Below are 19,512 nucleotides of genomic sequence, written 5' to 3' on the forward strand. Positions count from 1 at the left end.
GACACCTGGATTTAATCTACCAGTGAGTTTCAAGTTATAGTTTATATTTTATGGTTTGTGTAAGATAATATACCATAACATTCTTCGGAGCACTGTTAGTCTAGAAGAATGGACATACAATAATTTCAGAATAATAAATGTGTAAATTTTTAGGCAAAATTGAAGATTTGGAAGTACTGGATGGAATAACAACAATATGAAAAGGATAGATTGCTATTCACCACATAGAGGAGGATAGACAGGAACAATGAAAATGAAATAAAATTGTAAGGAAAATGCAATGATGTCAAAGAGAAAAATAAATCAAAAGATGATTATAGTGGGATGCATGTCAGTGGGTGGATGGTACTGGGTTGGGACATGATTTGGGACCTTTGCCTTATGCAGACAATTGCTCTATCAACTGAGCAATCCAAGCACGTGCCTGTTTGCAACTCAGTGCCTCCTCTTTGTGGTGAGTAGCAATCTATATATTCCTTACAGCTGTTAGAAATTTTAGTGCATAATTTGTCATTATTTTTATGTGAGTCAAGAAAAGGGTCACATGAAGTTATTGAATTATATTTAAAGTACCTTTAAAGAAGAGCATACATTAAAAAGAATTGAGAAGTTAATGTACAAGATGAGTACTTTATGAAAATAAAATATGTTGGAAATAGATGAAGAAAGAGCAGTAGAGAGGTCACAAGAAAGAAATAATTATGGAAATATTCCATTCCAGTTATTTGTTTTTGATTTCATGTATTCGTCTGATGTAGTTTGAATGATTAATTCAGGTAGCTGACATCATCATGAGCAGAAGTCAGTTACCTAAAATTTTGGGGGAAGACTATCACACTGATGGAACTTGAAAATTTGAAATCTATTGTATTTTGTTGAGAAAAAAACTAATTTCTTCTCAGTAAAGATCAGGTGTTGACAAAAAGCGGTGAGTTTGGTTTTCAAATACTTAGATTTATTTCTGAATCTGGAGGCACTGTTTACACAAGAAGTCACTTGACCAAAGAGCTTCTAAAAACACCTAAGAGTAAAAGTATGAGTGTTGTGACTCAAAATAAAAAACAGAGATAAACAAAATATTATGCTCAACATGATGTTGATTAATGATTTAACAAAAAACTTCTTTTTAAATACATTAATAAAAAGAATTTACTTTAACAAAATCTATCCTATTTCTAGATGGTTTAATGTTCTACACATGTCATCATAACTTAAGTCACTAGAAAAAGGAAAAATGCTTTATTTTGTGGCCAGTTTTTGTGTTATTATTCACCAATGTTGGTGTTAATTTCTAAAAATTTCACTGTTAATGTACCATCAATTTTGATGTTATTTTCTGATAATTTTTGCGTTATTTTCTGCCAATTTTTTGTCATTTTTTCCCAGTTTTGGTAATAGTTTCTGAGGGCTTGTGTTAGTAGTAATGTATTCCTTATTTTTGTCTTATTTTGTTGTTGTGTTTTTCAGTGTTATGATGAAAATGAGAATAGACTGTTAATTACATTATGTATATTGGTGTTGTCAGTCCCATTTGTTGCATTACTAAAAATGAAAGAAATTATTTATATTAAACCCATTAAATTTATTCAATTTAAAAAATAGCTTTGCAGCCTTATATTGTTAAAAGTTTTTTTTTAAAAAAGAAAGCAATGTTAAAACATCAAAACTCATTTCTGAGACATTATGCTGCCAGTGTGTCAACACTTCACTATAATATCACAACTGCTATCCAGAGTCTTGCATCCCTTCAGAATATCTTACACATCTGAGACTTTCCATTCCAGGAACACCTAGCGCAATCTTTTCCATGTCAACTTTAAGAGAATTCATTATCATCCCATTGTTGAAACTAAAACCTAGAGCTGTGGACATAGTATACATAGTTTTATGGCCATAATGGTTTTTAGCCTAGTTTGAAAGTACAACCCAGTGTGCTTCAGTGTTTCCTCCACCTCGTTCTGAGGTATTCATTCTTTTATTTTTTCTCAAAATTTCGCTGGTTTAATATCAAAACTTAATTTTTCCACAGTAAAAAAGCAATTTTCACTGTTAACCTGGAATGCAGGCAATAGTTTTCTTTGGTGATGTTAGATTCCTTGATATTATTGCACAATGAATTGCTTCAAAAACGACATGTTTTGGTGATATCTATAATGCAGTGCCCCAACTGAATTATATATTTTTGTTGTACTTAAGTATATACACTAAAATCACCAAATATGAAACTTTAGCTTCACGAACATGTAAATCAACGGGCCATCTGCTCAGTCGGCCAGTCAGAGCACAGGTCACATGACGCCACACAGACTTGTTTCTGCCTATAAAAAAGCAAAGCTGAAAATATTTATTTAAATATTTATTTAATATTTTTTAATTGTTTTCTGAATGAAGTTTGTACTGACCTTACGATTTATTCTGCAGAAAGAGTTTGGATTAGGTTGTAAGGTGTTCAGAGGCTGTTTGCACAGATAAGTGCTGTATTTGGTATTTTCCATATTTATGCTTTTGTTCTATGAAAATGTGTGGTTTGATTGATTCATCGCATTAAAGGTCTGTCAAAAACGAGTCATTTTTTTGACAACAGTTTTGCATAAGTGTTGGGAAATGTCACTTTGGCAACAATACTGTTACTGATATAGAGAACATTGGAAGCAAGGTATTTTTATATAATGTTGTTGTAAGAGTCTTAGTTCTTTGTGAGGAAAGCCGACTGGTATTTTAAGATGATACACAATTCTCAACATTGAAAATGAAATCTAGTTCCAGCATTCATTAACTATTAGTTACCATTATTTGTAACCTGCCACCCTCAGATTTATGAGATTAGGAAAAAATCTGGAAATTTTGCAATATTTTGTAGCAACTGTATGTTTCACATTACATCATGAAAAATCACAGATTTTGTGTTATACTTTGCTTTATTGTGTATGTGAAATTTTCCTGTCCCTATTTAGTTACTCATCTTAAAACTAAAAATATTTTTTTTGAACAAAAAAAACACAAAACACAGTGCAATAAACTGTGTAGTGTTTGTATAATGGCAGAACAAAATATATAAATGATGAGACACAAACTGAGAGAACTTTTTTTTTCTTTTTTTCTTAGCGCCAGTGGTGAAGACAGTGTCTTATATACTCTTAAATATGGATTGTTAGTAACCCAAATCTATCTGGTAGTGTAGTGTGAATAAGGAGCCAGGAGAAGGAGAGTAACAATTTGACAGTTGCAGCTACAACAGTATTTTAAAATCTAACAGTTGTAATAAAATATGTCATAATACATGAGCTCTTTAAACCATATGATTGTAAGAGAGAGGTGTCTTCAGAATCATTGGTTCAGCTCCTGCATGTTACTATGACATTGCTCCTGAGCACGAAGGCATCACAGAACTTCATCATGAAACAGGTTAAGGGTTATTGAGAAACTGCTTACTTTGTACCACTGTCTGTTTGTTAAAAACTTGTGGGGGATGTAACTTTGTGGAGCTGCCTGCTGCCCTTAGGTAGCTCAGCTAACCACTCTGGACCCGCAGTTAGTTCTCCTCTCTGATCGATGTTTGTGACAGCATGTTTTGTACCTTCCAGGACAATAAAATATATTTGTTTGGAATCATACAACCTCTTAGTTGTTATTATATGTAACTACTATCTCAATTACCATACTTCTACAGTGATGTCCCCAAAATTTCAATCGCACCACATTTAAAATGTAAAATCTCCCGCACCGGTCCATTGTCCTACTGTTCCGCAGCTGCCTCCAGCTCAGATATTTCCTGCTCTGAAGGATGTCAGTCTAACCTCTTCGTCAATGCCTGAGAGTTCCATGAATTTTCTGTGCCTCAGTTTGATACAGTTTGCCAAAACTTGGATGAAGTGTCTGATTCAGCAGTGTGTAGTGAACTGATGACAATGCTTCAATTGTCTCTATGTCTACCATGCCAGACTCACGCCACTTCACACCAAACCAGCCAACAACATGTGTCAAATGTCATTCCAGGTGAACAACAGCTTCCTGCCACCCCATTCGTCAGTACAGATAGTGCTCTGAGCTTCCTTGCAGTAAATAATGAGACTTTCGCTCTTGCACAATCCTTTAGTGCCAGTGAATCTATGTGCATTAACATACAGAGAGCAATAGCTGGTCGACATTGGCCCCCACTAAACAATCCTCAAACTGTTTCCAACTGTTTATCACCTTCTGGAAAAAATGACATGGGTTCAAGTGATCTTCCTGGATCTAAAAGCAAACTATTCAACTATGTCATCATGCAGCATCTGCCCACATCACCAATGTCACACCCACCAACATGTCACCTGAGTGATGTCACATCTCCGCCACCCACCCCGTGTTCACTTGCAGCCGCCATCACTTCACATGACATGCACACACTGCGACTCCTCCATGTGTGTGTAATGCCTGTATTTAGAACAACTGTCTTGCAAGTTTCGTTACCCTGTGAGCAAACCATGTTCTGACAGTATCCAGCAGCTCCTGTGGACCAGCACTACACACCACATAGTGCTGGTCTTGCGCACCTACATGCTTACTCGCATCTAAAACGCTGCATATACCTTCATCTCATCATGATGTGCACTGTCCTGATGCTTCTGCATCTTCTGCACCCACCATGCCATGTATCTCTTCACCACTTTACGAACACCGCTTCACAATGCCTCTGCTCCTGCTGCATCTACCGCACCAGGCAATGCTAACCTCATGGTGCTGCCAGCCTCACATAATCATGGCCGTAACCATTCTGCATGTCCTTGGCTGAAACTCTCACCATTGAATGTGGATTCACCTATGCTGTGATTCACACTTAGAGAATGCATAAAGTGGTCTGCAGGTGTCACTGAGGACAGTGACAAATTTGCAGTACTTCTCAACCACCTCGGTGATAATGCCGATCTCATTAGTGACTTTCTGCTTGATGCACACACACAAACAAGTACAAGACAGTCAAGGCACTTCTGCTCACCAGACAAAAATCTCCATGCAGTGATAAGTGAAACCTCACTCGGTCACAGTATGCCTTCCACACTGTGGCACAAGCTTCGCCTGCAAATTATATGAGCCTACTCCCAGATCATGCATTGTGAACTTTTTTGATAGAAGATGTCCAGGCACTGTCAGATGGCTGTACAATACCAGCAGCAGAGAACATTCAAATGGTGATGATCACATATGAGGATGCTCCACTAGATTGCAAACTACACCTTGCTGATTGAATCCTAGCGCTCACACAGCATCACTTGTTGAATAATTCTCATTGTGACCTCACTACCACTGACAGCATGCCCACCTACATCGCCAACAACACTTGACCCTGCCAATGCCCTGCCACTGCTCCTGGCAGCTATTGCGTGTCTCCTACCATGTAGATGCCTGCCACCCAACGTCTACTAGGACTCACTGAACCTTCCTGAACCAGCACCCACTACTGCTCCATGCGGTCTCCTGAGTGATGGACATAAACAATTGCCTACAGTGCAGATCACCACTGGTGCACTACCACCTGGTCACTGACCTGTGCCTGCCAATCAAAACCATGCGAGTCTGCCCAGCACTATGCTCACCCAAGTGCACTGTCTCTGCTGGTTCCACACTCGCTTCGGCTCTGACGCACTACATTGCCGCCAGCCTTACTCATACCCAAACTGATCTTGCAGCCTGATACTGGTGGACCAGGTCACTTGTCCTCTTCAAGTCATCACAAATTACCGCATCATGTTGGTGTCCCCAGGTCTCATCTACGACCAGATGCCTCTTGCCTCTTTGTTTACTATGCACAACTGAATTCTTACCTTCTAGTCAACACCAGAGCTGATGAAAGTATGGTTCCGCCGTCTGTCGCTACCACTACACTTTCACCTTCGTCCATGCAATTGCCTATTGTGATACTGGTGGTTGGCACCATCTCCATCACTGTTGATTTTGGCAACCACACACCTGTGTCCTGGATGTTCTTGATAGCTGAAACGGTGGAACATGCCTTAGGTGCTGACTTCCTCAGGCATTATCGTTTATTGTCAGACCTAAACGGCATTCTGCTCCTGCATCACGATGGCCCATGGGTGATCAGTGGCAAGATCAGTGACTCCCTGGCACTGTCCCCTACTTCCCAGTCAGTAACACCTCTCGATCTTATCTTGAAATGTCAAATACTTCTGGATGAACTCTGCATGACATCTGCCATGCACTCCGAACACAGGTGTTCCAACTCTGATAAGTGAGCAACAATTGACCTTCTCCGCTCACGTGTGGCCGAGACATCTAGCGAGCTTCATATGGCTAAACAGCAACTCACGATTCTGCTACATCTACACCCACTGACTGCTGATGAAGACATTATGTTAGCCTCAAAAAGGCCAGTCAAGTGACTTTAGCTACCTAATTGTGCTCTCCCATCTACACCAAGCGTTATTGACAGTGCCACTGTGACTGGATTGCCCATTGACAATGGTGTTACTGTAACACCTATCGCTGTGCCCTCGACTCCAACATCATGACAGTCCAACCAGCTGCAGACTATTTGTACCATCTGTAACGGTACAGTTCATCGCATCAACACCATTCCCAGGTCCACCATCGCTCTCACCACTTACCTCCCCACAAACTCAAAGTGGCAAAAGCCACCATGGGTGAACTCTTGTGTGCTGGTATTGTACAGCCATCTGACAGTGCCTGGACATCTTCTATCAAGTTCATCCTCAAAAAGGATAATACTTGGCGATTGTGTGGCGTTTATCACTACCACAATGCCTGGACTATACTAGACAGCTACCATGTATCAAACTTACAAGGCTTCATACACAAACTTGCTGGAGCCACTATGTTCAGTATTGTTATCTGTAAATGGGCCTATTTACAGATACCTATGGGTGTCGAAGATATACTAAAAACAGCAATAATCACACCATTCAGTCTGTTCGAGTTTTTATTTGTGCTGTATCAGTTAAGAAACGTGGCCCGGACCTGTCAGCGATTTATTAATGACCTCTTATTTAACATGTCCTTCTGCTGTGCTTACCTAGATGACATGGTAATTTTCTCACAGTCTCCTGATGAACATGAGATTCATTTACGCACTATGCTAGACATGTTAGAGGCACACAACATAGTAATTAATAATGATAAATGCCAACTACGGCAGTTGTATGTCACCTTCATTGGACATTTGGTTAATACTTTGGGGATACGCCCCATGCTGGAGAGAAGGGAACAAAACCGCCTCCTCCCTATCAAGAATTATGACGATTCCTCGGTGTCATCCATTTTTGCAGGTGTCATCTTCCTAACGCTGCTGAAACACTCTTGCCTGCGGCTGAGCCACTACACAACAAGAACACAACTGGCAAACAATGCCTGTTGTGGATGTCTGAAATACAAACAGCCTTCGACAAGATTAAATCCAATCTCTCACCGTCTGTAACCCTCGCCCTACTATCACCAGACGCAGACGCCAGTGACTGTGCGATTGCTGTGGTACCACAACAAGAGATTGCCAGCATTACACAGCCGCTGGATTTCTTCTCTCGAAAGTTGACTGGTACTCAGAAGAACTACTCAACTTTTGATAGAGAGCTCTTGGCCTTCTATGAGGTGTTACACTATTTCCAGGATGACACTGAAGGATGCCCTCTGACCATTTATGCCAACCAAAAGCCTCTTGCAATGTGATAAAAAGCACTTTGGTTTCTCCACACCAAGGTGCTTTCACCACCTCGAACTGGTCTCACAACTTATCACCGATGTCAGACACATCTGATGTGTAGAAAATATAGTTGTGGATTACCTGCCTTGCTTGGTGGCCACACTTACTCAGCTGGACTTTGATCAACTTACTGACGCACAGACCACAGATCCCAGCCTACAACAGCTACTCACTGATCAACTTACTGACGCACAGACCACAGATCCCAGCCTACAACAGCTACTCACTGGATAAGACACTGGGCTACAACCACAACAGTGCACACTGCCAGGAGCCACCAAACTTGTTTGGTGTGATGTGTCATGTGAGAGGCTATAACTAATCGTCCTCCTATCCTATTGTAAAACTGTCTTCCACTTGCTGCACAATCTTGCACATCCTGCATATGTCTCACATTGAAATTAGTCTTGTAACACTTTGTCTGGCTCAACATCAAGTGTGACTGCACTGCAAGGCCCAGGACCTGTACCCTCATCAGCAGGCAAAGGTCGGACAAAGCGCTCAGCCCCCCTTTGGGAAATTCCCTAGCCTAAATTGGTGTTTTCAGTACATTCATACTGATTTAGTCTGGCCACTCCCTGAGTCACAGGGTTCAAAATACATCTTATCCATGATTGACTGCATGATGCGCTGGGTTGAGGCTGCGCCGTTCCTGGACATTTCATTCAACACAATTGCCAAGGCCTTTGTTTGCTACTGAATTACCAAGTTCGGCTGTCCAACATCACTGACGACAGACCGAGGCTGCCAGTTTGAGTCTGCCTTGTTCAATGGACTTTGCCATCTTTGCGAGTGCCATCATTTCCACATGACTGCTTACTACCCCCTGTCCATTGGCCCTAGTGGAACAGTGGCACCACATGCTCTGTGGGAACATAACTCTGTGGATTCACCTGGAACAGTATTGCTGCCCCAAGGAAGCTCAACTAAACTCTCTGGCCCTGCAATTAGTTCGCTCTGATCGAGGTTTCTGACGACATGCTTTGTACCTTGTAAAATAATAAAATATATTTGTACGGAATCGTATGACCTGTCAGTTGTTATTCTACATAACTACTATTCTGAGTACCATACTTCATACAAACTGTAGCAGAGTGATTCTTGAGATGTTTGTCGTAATCCATATCTCAAGCACAAATATATTATTTGATAATAAATGTAATTTTAATCTTGTGATATACTGTCATATTATTGGTGTTACTTGTGCATTGTTAAGCATATATATGCTATTTGGCCTCAAGTTCGGTATACAGGAGGGGAGTATGGCAATATTTTCCATCACAGATTTTTTAATGCTCTTGCATCCAGTAATTGTATGTAATATGTTATCTCACCTCGTATAATTTGTGTTCTGTTTTGTCACTGTCTTTAATTAATTAATGCAATATTAAGTGAAAAACTATGATTTTATTTACAAATAACATTTGAAAAAAGTACCTGAAAAGAGCTGAAGACTGAAAAATAAATCAAGAAGTTAACAGTTGCATGGAGTGTGGAGTCATTTCAAAAGTTTCTAGCAACTGGGAGTGTGGAGTTATTTCAAAAGTTTCTAGCAACTGTACATATATTTTAACAGAAAATAATTTATTATTTGTGATGAATCCTCACATTTCAGAAGCACAAGCTTGTTCAGAAGATAAAATGACTGAAAATTTCATTCCCATTGATTTAACAGACCGTTACTGTCTGTCAGTCTTTCTAATACAAGTCTACATCTTCTGGAAAAGCAAGGTGAAAGAAAAAAATACATGCAGTTTGAAATCTACCTGCATACAAAAGTGACAGGGCACTGTCCCATTCTGCCCTATCCTGTTTTGCCCCAATGGCACATCTCAGTAAACTACTTTTATGAAAGTTCAAATGACATTTCATCCTTAGAGGTGAGAAGAGGGTGACATAAAAGTAGTATGAAATGAATATTAGTGCTGAATCCATAGTAATTGGGTTTACTATGCTAACGAACTGGTGGCGGTTCTGTTGACAATTCTTGCGTAGGGGTGGTTGTGAGGGCACCAAAGGGCAAGGGAGGTATGGAGTGGGGGGAAGAGTTGGGAGTGAAGTATCAAGTGTAAACCACAGGGGTTGACAATCAAGTATTGTGGAGTGGATTTGAGATGTCGGTTCCACAGGCAACTCTGTGTTGCTAACTCAGGCTGTGTTCACACAAGTATTTGTTTATTCTTGCTGCTGGAAAAATACAGTATGTTATCAGGTTGTGTGTTATATTAACATTATTATGAATGTGGGATTGTTTTACTCCATAATTTTGAAACTGTATATATATTAGAAACATCTAAATAAACAACATGTTTGTTTTCACACTACTGGTGTATTTTATTCCTTTTCACATGTGACATAAGACTGAGTTAACTAAATAACAGAGAAAGGTGGCTTTGATTTTGATTTGATTTTTATTGATCCCATAAATCATGTTGTGTGTTATTGCATGTGGACAAGGTGCAAGTCACAATTACAGTTTGTATAAATATTATAATTAAATCATAATAAGTAAAAAAGGATATGGGATAAGTTACAATATTACATTATAATAATTATCATTATTATGTCATAATAAAACAAAAGTAATGGATATGGGACATAAGAAGAAGAATATTTATATTTGTAGAATGAAATAACTAACCAGAATTGACAATGGGAAGTCCAGAATGGAATAATGACAATGTTATGGAAAGGAAAGACTGCTGCCAATCTTATAGTGGAGACATTGAGTCCCAGACAGACATAACAAAAGGCTGCCATACATGTTGAGCATTCATTCCCATAACTCCCTGACCTTCATCCACCAGTCCGCCTCCCTAATTCTACTCCAGTTTCACAAATGCTTTTACTAGTCTTTTTTCCCCTCCTATTTTTATCCTTTTCCACCCTCCACTTTCCCCTCAAACCTCCCAGCTACACCTAGCTGCCGTACCCTGTCCCCACCACATCCATGCGTGCTTCAACAAGAAGGAGCACTTTACCTTCTCCACCTCTGTCCTGCTCTATCTTCCCATCCCTGCCCCAGCCTCCTCTTTACTCCTGCCATCCAGATTGTTTCTCCCATCAGGCGCATCTCTCACAGTCCAGCATTGGCGGCCAGAGACAGTGGTCATGTGTGTGTAAGTTGTGCTTGCACGGATGTATATACTTTAGAAAAAGTTCTTTTGGCCAAAAGCACAATATTTATGGCAGTCATTTTGTTGTATCTGTCTGCAATTCAGCATCTCCTCTATATGGTGAGTAGAAATATTTAATTTTCATAATATTGTCATAAATCAGTAGAAAATATTTAACTTGGTTGCTTTAGACTCAAAATAAGAAACATAACAGTAACATCTGTAGAATGAACTAATCAGCTATAAACTTAATAATAAGTAAGAAAATATACAGCTTGTTTACTTTAGAGTGGCCTTCAGAAATTCTTCGACTGTATAGAAACAGTTCTTCTGAAGTCACATTTTTTTTATTTTTCTATGAATCCTTCTGTATTTGACTTTTAAGTTCTTAGGTAGCTTGTTGTATAGAACAGAATAGAAGTTTATTGTCTTGTAACATACAGTTTTAAGTCACTGACTTAATAAACAGGAGACTCATCAAAACACAAAAACTGATTTACAATCTTTCTTATAATATCGGTAATATAATATACTGTATTGGATAATAATTAATTAAGCAATAAATAAATTTTCTTAGAAAGTTACAAACTTTTAAAAATTAACAGTCCAAAGTACTTGCTCTCTCTTGCTCAAATTGTCAGGTTGTCATTCATGAATTCTTCTACTGAATAGTAATATTCCTGCCCTAGTTTCTCCTATAAGTTTTTTTTTTTTCAGTGTTTCTAAATTTGTGCCGAGGAATTTTCTACCTTTTACTTTGTTATAAGTTTTCATACCCATATAATGTGGAGTTCGAGGATAAACAAGAGGCCCCCATGTGCCTACACTATTGTGTCCTTTACATAGACATCAACTATAGGGAGGCCTTTGTAACTATGGGTCTGATGACATTAGATGTGTTTATTTTTTGTAAAAATATGTGTAAAACACACTGTTTTGTGAATGTAAGTATGTGACACTAGTAGGGTACTGAGCTCCAGAAATATATATTTAAAGGTGAAGGAAAGGGGCACTTGACTCATTATCATAATTGTTCCATTCTACATGTCCCTCTGTCTGAGACACCCCAAAATGGAATGCAAAATTTGAGTATCGACTGTGCAAGTGCGAATTATGCACATTCTAGTGTTGTCTGTTTCACTGACTTTAATCAGGACATTAAATACATAGCACAAACTACTCAGTCTGTTTACTAATTTATTTATGATCAGTAGATCAAGAAGAACATACAGAAACACAGATAAATAAACCAATCAATATGCAGGCAGCAGACAGAAGTATGAATGGTAATAGAGGGTACAATGACAGAAGAAGTTACCATGGCAGTACAATGCTTTTATTTAATATCTTCCTACTGCATTCAAATTCGTAGTTTGTGCTTCTTCTCTACTACATATATATTCATCTACACATAAAGGAGATCATTTAACATTAAAGTTTCAGACACATTAACCTAAAAGATCTCAGTTATTTATTATGTGAAGTGAAGGTATGTAAAACATGTCAAATTTTTACATTAATTGGTAAGCTGATAGATAATACAGGGTGTATATGACCCGGGACAAACGGGAGATCCGGGAAAAACTCGGGAATTTTTTCATCCAGGAGAAAACTGGGAAAAACCCGGGAATTGTTTAGAATTCCGGGAATATTTCATTGTTTTAGTTTTCAGTTACATTTTTGTGATTTTGACTGGTAAGAACCAACGCTCATACAAAGGATATTACTGTATCCCGCTACTGCAGAATAATACTGCAGCAACAAAACATGAATGAAAAAAAAAGAAGAAGAAAACTTAAGTTGCAAAGGAAATGCGCCGTATACAACAACCAAACACAGTGCTCATACAAGCATCTGCCAACAGCAAAGTGTGTCCATCTGCCAACAGCAAAGTGTGTCAATGGCTTTAGGAAGACTATGCAATGCTTCATAACAACAAATTGCTTCCGATGAGCGTGACATGTGACAACCGTTTAAATTAGATTCGTTTGAGCAGTTGCGGGCAGGCTCTTGCGCATGCGCAGTTGAGTCTCGTATGAGCAGTACCTTCTTTCGCTTCTGGTTACGGAAGTATGGCTGGCTGCCACTACTCAATATTGCACAGGTTCGGAAATACAGTAAATCTGGTGCTGATGCCCAGAGCAGTCTGAGTTGTGGGGAGATGGGTCGTATCCACGTGAACTGTGTTTAAGTTCAGTCATTTTGTTGTTTCTTCTTTGTTTATTGTTCTCACGTTAAATGATAACAAATGGATTTATGTGGCCGGGAGTTATCAAATGAATTAAAATACGTTCACATGATTACGGAAGGCTAAAATGTGTTATTAGTTTTAGATTTTATTTCAATCTTCCTCACAGTCAAGCATTAATTGCCTTGCATTACAATGAAGTTATTTTTGTCGGTTTGCTAAAGGGGTTTGGCTTTCATTAATCTTTTCTGCTTTATTTGAAACGGAGTTATTAAAAATTGTGCTGGCACATTTGTGTGTGTATCTTAAACTGTAACACGTGCAAAAAAGATCAACATTGTATGTGGAAGTTTAGGTTCTCTTCCAGCTTATTAATCTTTGAGACCAATATTATATGTGAATGCTATGTATATTAATTTAAAACATTATATATAATAACAAAGATGAGGTGACTTACCGAACGAAAGCGCTGGCAGGTCGATAGACACACAAACAAACACAAAATTCAAGCTTTCGCAACAAACTGTTGCCTCATCAGGAAAGAGGGAAGGAGAGGGGAAGACGAAAGGAAGTGGGTTTTAAGGGAGAGGGTAAGGAGTCATTCCAATCCCGGGAGCGGAAAGACTTACCTTAGGGGGAAAAAAGGACAGGTTTGTTTGTGTGTCTATCGACCTGCCAGCGCTTTCGTTCGGTAAGTCACCTCATCTTTGTTATATATAATTTTTCGCACGTGGAATGTTTCCCTCTATTATATTGATATAATTTAAAACATTAACTTTTCTTATTTGTGTGTTCGCACTACTTAAGAGTGCTCTTGCTATTGGCTGACTACATCACGTGCCCTATGCTGTCATCAGCTGGCGAGATCACGTGACATGAGCTATGACTGGCTTACAAAAGCGCATTGCAATCTCGATTTCAATGCTTCGGAAAGTGACATGCGTTGTATGATGGAATTCAAATTTATACCTTTGTAATACGGAAATATGCAGCGTACATGTTGGTGCACATCAAAGGTCTTTCAAAACGTGTTTTCCCCCTCTGAGTTTAGTTTTCTAAAGTGGCGGGAAATTCTACGTCGGTATATAAAACCATAAACATTCAAAGAATTGATGACAATATAATGGAAGGAAACATTCCACGTGGGAAAAATTATATATAAAAACAAAGATGAGGTGACTTACCGAACAAAAACGCTGGCAGGTCGATAGACACACAAACAAACACAAACATACACACAAAATTCAAGCTTTCGCAACAAATTGTTGCCTCATCAGGAAAGAGGGAAGGAGAGGGGAAGACGAAAGGAAGTGGGTTTTAAAGGAGAGGGTAAGGAGTCATTCCAATCCCGGGAGCGGAAAGACTTACCTTAGGGGGAAAAAAGGACAGGTATACACTCGCACACACGCACATATCCATCCACACATACAGACACAAGCAGACATATGTCTGCTTGTGTCTGTATGTGTGGATGGATATGTGCGTGTGTGCGAGTGTATACCTGTCCTTTTTTCCCCCTAAGGTAAGTCTTTCCGCTCCCGGGATTGGAATGACTCCTTACCCTCTCCTTTAAAACCCACTTCCTTTCGTCTTCCCCTCTCCTTCCCTCTTTCCTGATGAGGCAACAATTTGTTGCGAAAGCTTGAATTTTGTGTGTATGTTTGTGTTTGTTTGTGTGTCTATCGACCTGCCAGCGTTTTTGTTCGGTAAGTCACCTCATCTTTGTTTTTATATATAACAAAGAATTGATGAGTTTTACAGTGCCGAGGAAGAGTATACTGTCGCTTAACACGGAAAAAGTGTATTTTCACCCGGGAGAAAGTGTATTTTTAACCGGAAAATCCGGGAATTTTTTTTCCTTGTCCACGTATACACCCTGTAATAGTGACAGGTGCTTACTCTTTTACTATTAAATTGTGCATATATGATGGTTTAAAACTGATTTTTATCAATTTGATACTGTAAAACTGCCATTGTACTTGTTGCTCCCAACTGTTCATGTTAAATATTAGTGGAATCGTAAGTTTGTAAGTAGAGAAGATTATGAGCAGTAATGAGTCAACATTTTACTTTTTTCTTGAATATGCTGCAGCTGGGAACCATCCAAGTAAGTTTCTTCTGTCTTTTGCTTACACAAGTATTAGAGCAACGAGTTTTAAATAGTTTTCCTTCATAAGCTATATCTTGTTGTAATGTTCAGATAATAGTATCAAAATTTCAGTTCTATGACAGTGAATTTCTAATATACACTTCACTAATTTTACAGCACTGAATAAGATAAATGTATGCATAAGATTAATACTCACTGTTCATTTGATGAAAATATCATCAAGCAATTGAGCTGATTTTGTAGAGTAAGAATGAGTTATATGGAAGTTGTGTGAGTATTTGCTGTATAGAATATTATTCCATTTCCTTTTGCATACTAGTAACTTCATCATACAGCATATGGAGACTAGTTATGTGCAACATGCCTTTACATTTTTCAAGCTGACTTTATGAGATACATTCCTAATTACAGAATAAGGTGTACAGAGCTTTTTAAAGAAATAACCAGTGACTTTATTCCAACTGAAATTCTTTATGTATTTTCTGTACGTACTAACATGTACTTGTAGGATATACAAGGGTGTGTTGAAATGTAAAGTCTCTGAATTTTGTAAGAAAAAACTCTTCAAACTTTTTATATAAGAAGGTTATTAACTTTCTACATTATGTCTACATATTTATTTCTCAACATTGTCCCATTGCAACAAACACATTTCTCTCAATGAGAGACCAGTTTGTTGATATTGTCACTGTAGAATGTTTGACATTGTCAATGGAGCCACAACCTCACCTCTGCTTGCACTACCTCATCACTATCAAATGGAAGTCCTCAAAGATGTTCTCTAAGGTTTGGAAACAGATGAAAATCAGATGGGCCCAAGACAGGACAATGTAGGTTGATCAATGACAGTGAATCCGAGGCATCAGATCGTTGTAGACATTGTAGTGCTCTTATGTGGTCTGGCATTGTCATGCTGAAGGAGAGGGAGCTCCATGCGTGGACGAACTCTTCGAATTCAAAATTAGCATGCTGTTTCCCATGCACAGACACAGTTACATTACACATCACCATGCTACATGCTACAATTCGAAGCCTTCTATAGGCAGAGGGCTGCAGATATGTAGATGTGAAGAATAAAGTTGTAGAATGTTAATAACATTTATTTTCTTTAAAAAGCTTTTAGAGTTTGACACAATAAATTTGGAGCCATTACTTTTCAGCACACCCTCGTATAACGAAGTGTTTAGTTGTTGCAAACTGATGGAGAGTGAAGGTAGTTTAAACCTGTTTGGTCCTTGGTCAGTAGCTCATGTGGTTACCACATATTTTGTTTTGAGAGGTTTTTCTATGTACTTCTGTTTGAGGCAGGAAACTTAGATGCCAGGGCCTAGTAAGAGAAAGGAGTGAAGGAACATCAGGGTTTAATGTCCTGTCATTGATGAAGTCATTATGAATGGAGCAAGGCCTCTTATTAAATGAGTTTTGTGAAATTTACCATAGAGTTACAAAGAGATCATCTCGGCATTTTCCTTGTGTGATTTAGGAAACCATGAGAAACCTATATCTGGATGCCCAACAGGAATTTCAACTTTGCTTCACTAAAATGCAAGTCCAGTGCAGTAATTGCGCAGCCTCAGTCATTGCTTTTAATTGTAGTATCATTGCTGTACCATAGTCTGTTAACGTGCCTGTCAGTCTTCTATTATTAGTTATAGGGGTGATTACTGCTATGACATTTGAAGGCCTGTGCTGAAATAGACTCTGTTATCTTCATAAATACCTCGGTGTTTACGAAAATGGCAACCAGATAATGTTTCTCAGATATGTCAGAAGTTTGTTGATTATCTCCAAGAAACTTTACAAAATGGAACCATGAAGAGTCATATTAGCTGAAAACTAGGATTGTGGGATTTCAACTGTAGGAAGGCTAAGCTGTCAGAAAGCTTATAACATTATTTTTTTCACATAAACTGTATGTAAATATGTATTTTTTATTTGTTTGCATAACAAGCTGGATATGATGAACATTTTTGAACTGATTATTTGCAGCATTTGGCATGATAGTTTTGTTGCATCATCTTTCAATTAACGTAAATTTTAACATAAGCAAAATTTAAGTTTCATATTGGAGGACACAGTAGTAGTTCCCCTTAAGTAATTTAATTACTAAGCTTTTAGCATCTACATGTGTGGTCAAAAATTGAATCATTTATTTTGTGAAAACATTATACTTGAAAGTCCTGGATGGATACATATAATGTAAAAGTGAAGGTAACTACTTGTGATATAGCTGAGATGTTGAACAGCTGACAAGAGCAAAATTAAAAATTTAGTTGAGCAGCTTTCAGACATACCCCCATGTGTGTGCGTGCTCTTTCCATTCCATTTGTGTGTGACATCCAAAAAGAATGAGTGGGCTGTAATTAGCCTAACATTGTCTTCACAGTTCCTACAGGAGGAAAACTTGCTGGGGGTACTCTAAGACACAAACAACAGTAGGGCTGCAATGAACCAAACTTTATTCTTCTTCCATGTACAAGTGAACAACAGTAGCGAACTTAGACACAAACATAGAAACAATCCAGTTACTGATGCAGGCAGTTGCTGAAAGTAGGCATTTGCTGACAGTAGGTGTGAAAGCAAAATGAGAGCGAGTGCATGCAGCACTGCACTTGTAAAGAGAAGGTCTCTGGTAGATGGTGTGGTGGATGCTGTACTATGTGCATAAGTCATGTGGCCCACTGAAGACAGATTCTGATGGCTAGCCTGCACAGATGACATTGGCTGAATATTCAAAGTGTAGCATCCCAGTGACTTTGTGCCACAGCACTTATCCAAGTATTCCAGACAGAGTTACAGCACCCCACTGAGGAAATAGTGCTCTGTCAATATGGGTGTTGGGACAGCAGTTGAAACATCCACAGCCCCTGGAGAATATGCTGCAGGTGATGGCGTTAACAGTGGAAGGAGATTCCGGGATGGAACTGGTGAGTAAGGGAGGAATTGTCGCTGCCACAGACAAGTGCGGTGGTCGCTCCCCTTTAAAGTACCATATGAGAGGATAGGTGACAATGGCGCTACTTGCATTTTGGTGTCCGGTTCCTTAAATTGGTGGAACTGTGCCTTTGGTGAAGGCCTCAGTCAGGGCGCCAGGGACACCACTGTGCGAAAGACCCGTAAGTACCACCCTAGCTGGCAGTGGAATCACCAGTGACAGAAAAGCATTGCAGGAAGGCACAGCAGCAGGTGCTAAGGGAGCTGGACCCCGGAGAAGAGGCAGGATTTGGTGATATCTACAAGAAGGACGGGTTCATCCCCCACTGCAGGGATGTCATTTGAGGTCAGGAAAGATGTCAAGGGCGGAAGCGGAGCTGGCGGTGGTGGACCTATGGCCCTCACCAGGGCGCGAGGACATAGCTGATCATGATGATGCACAACCAACCCATCAAAGGTGCACACCTTATATAGGCAAGAACATCAGCAGCTTTAGACTGTGGCCAGAATCCACTTTGGTCAATAGTTGAACCACTGAGCCCAGACTGTGGAGCCAGAGGTGAAGCAAGATGAGTGTCGTTCCAGTGGGCATTGGTGGGTCGATGTGAGCAGATGGAGAAAGGTGTGGGGCTGGTGATCATGGAATATCTCAGCCAAACTCTGATCCTCCACTAGCCTAAACCTGTGGGAACTCAAGAAATGTGACAAGGTGCCATCTGTGGAGGAGTCCATGATGTACTTCTTGATTTGAACCTTGAACATGTGGACAAGATGCTCTGCCTTGCCATTAGTGTGGGGGTGAAAAGCAGGCACAGTCATCTGAGAATACTTTAACAGGTGCAGATATTGTGGAAGGTCTGATATGCAAATTGTGTACCATTGTCCATCACAAGCATATAAGGCAATCCTCCAATAGGAAAAATTTCGGAGGCAGCCACAATCACGGCCACAGCCAAAATCAGAGTACAGTGGATAACATATGGAAATTTAGAGAAAGCATCAACAACCAACAACCAGTAAGAATTTATGAAAGGTCCCACAAACTCAACATGGACACATTTCCACGGAAGCTACAGTGTGGGCCATGAAGAGAGTGTTGTTACTGCAGTGCTACCTATTAAGTAGCACAGTGAGAGCAGATCGCGACAAGATGCACCATGTCACCATCATTGCCAGGCCAGAACACATGCCGATGGGCCAATAACTTGGTATGCAAGATGCCCTAACATACATGATGTAAGAGCCAGTGCACATCATGCTGTAGGCTGGCGAGGATCACAACACTGTGTGACAGCTAATCCACAGTTAAGTGAACAGCACCATCAAATACTGAAAGTCAGTGATGGAGGGCAAAATTGTTTACACAAAGGATCAGGAGCACTGCCCAGAGATCTGTCTGCCCAACCATGCTGAATGAGGTGAACAACTTGATGCAAAACCAGACTGGCAA

The 19,512-nt window shown here is 39.4% G+C and overlaps 1 protein-coding gene across 1 annotated transcript in view; it reads left to right on the forward strand.

Annotated features, from left to right (window-relative positions):
- LOC126417086 (uncharacterized) overlaps positions 1-19,512 on the forward strand; it is a 206,759-nt gene that overhangs the window by 120,465 nt on the left and 66,782 nt on the right. The gene's annotated exons all lie outside the window — the stretch shown is intronic.

This window comes from Schistocerca serialis, chromosome 8 (assembly GCF_023864345.2).
Source record: "Schistocerca serialis cubense isolate TAMUIC-IGC-003099 chromosome 8, iqSchSeri2.2, whole genome shotgun sequence".
Taxonomy (NCBI): Eukaryota; Metazoa; Arthropoda; class Insecta; order Orthoptera; family Acrididae; genus Schistocerca; species Schistocerca serialis.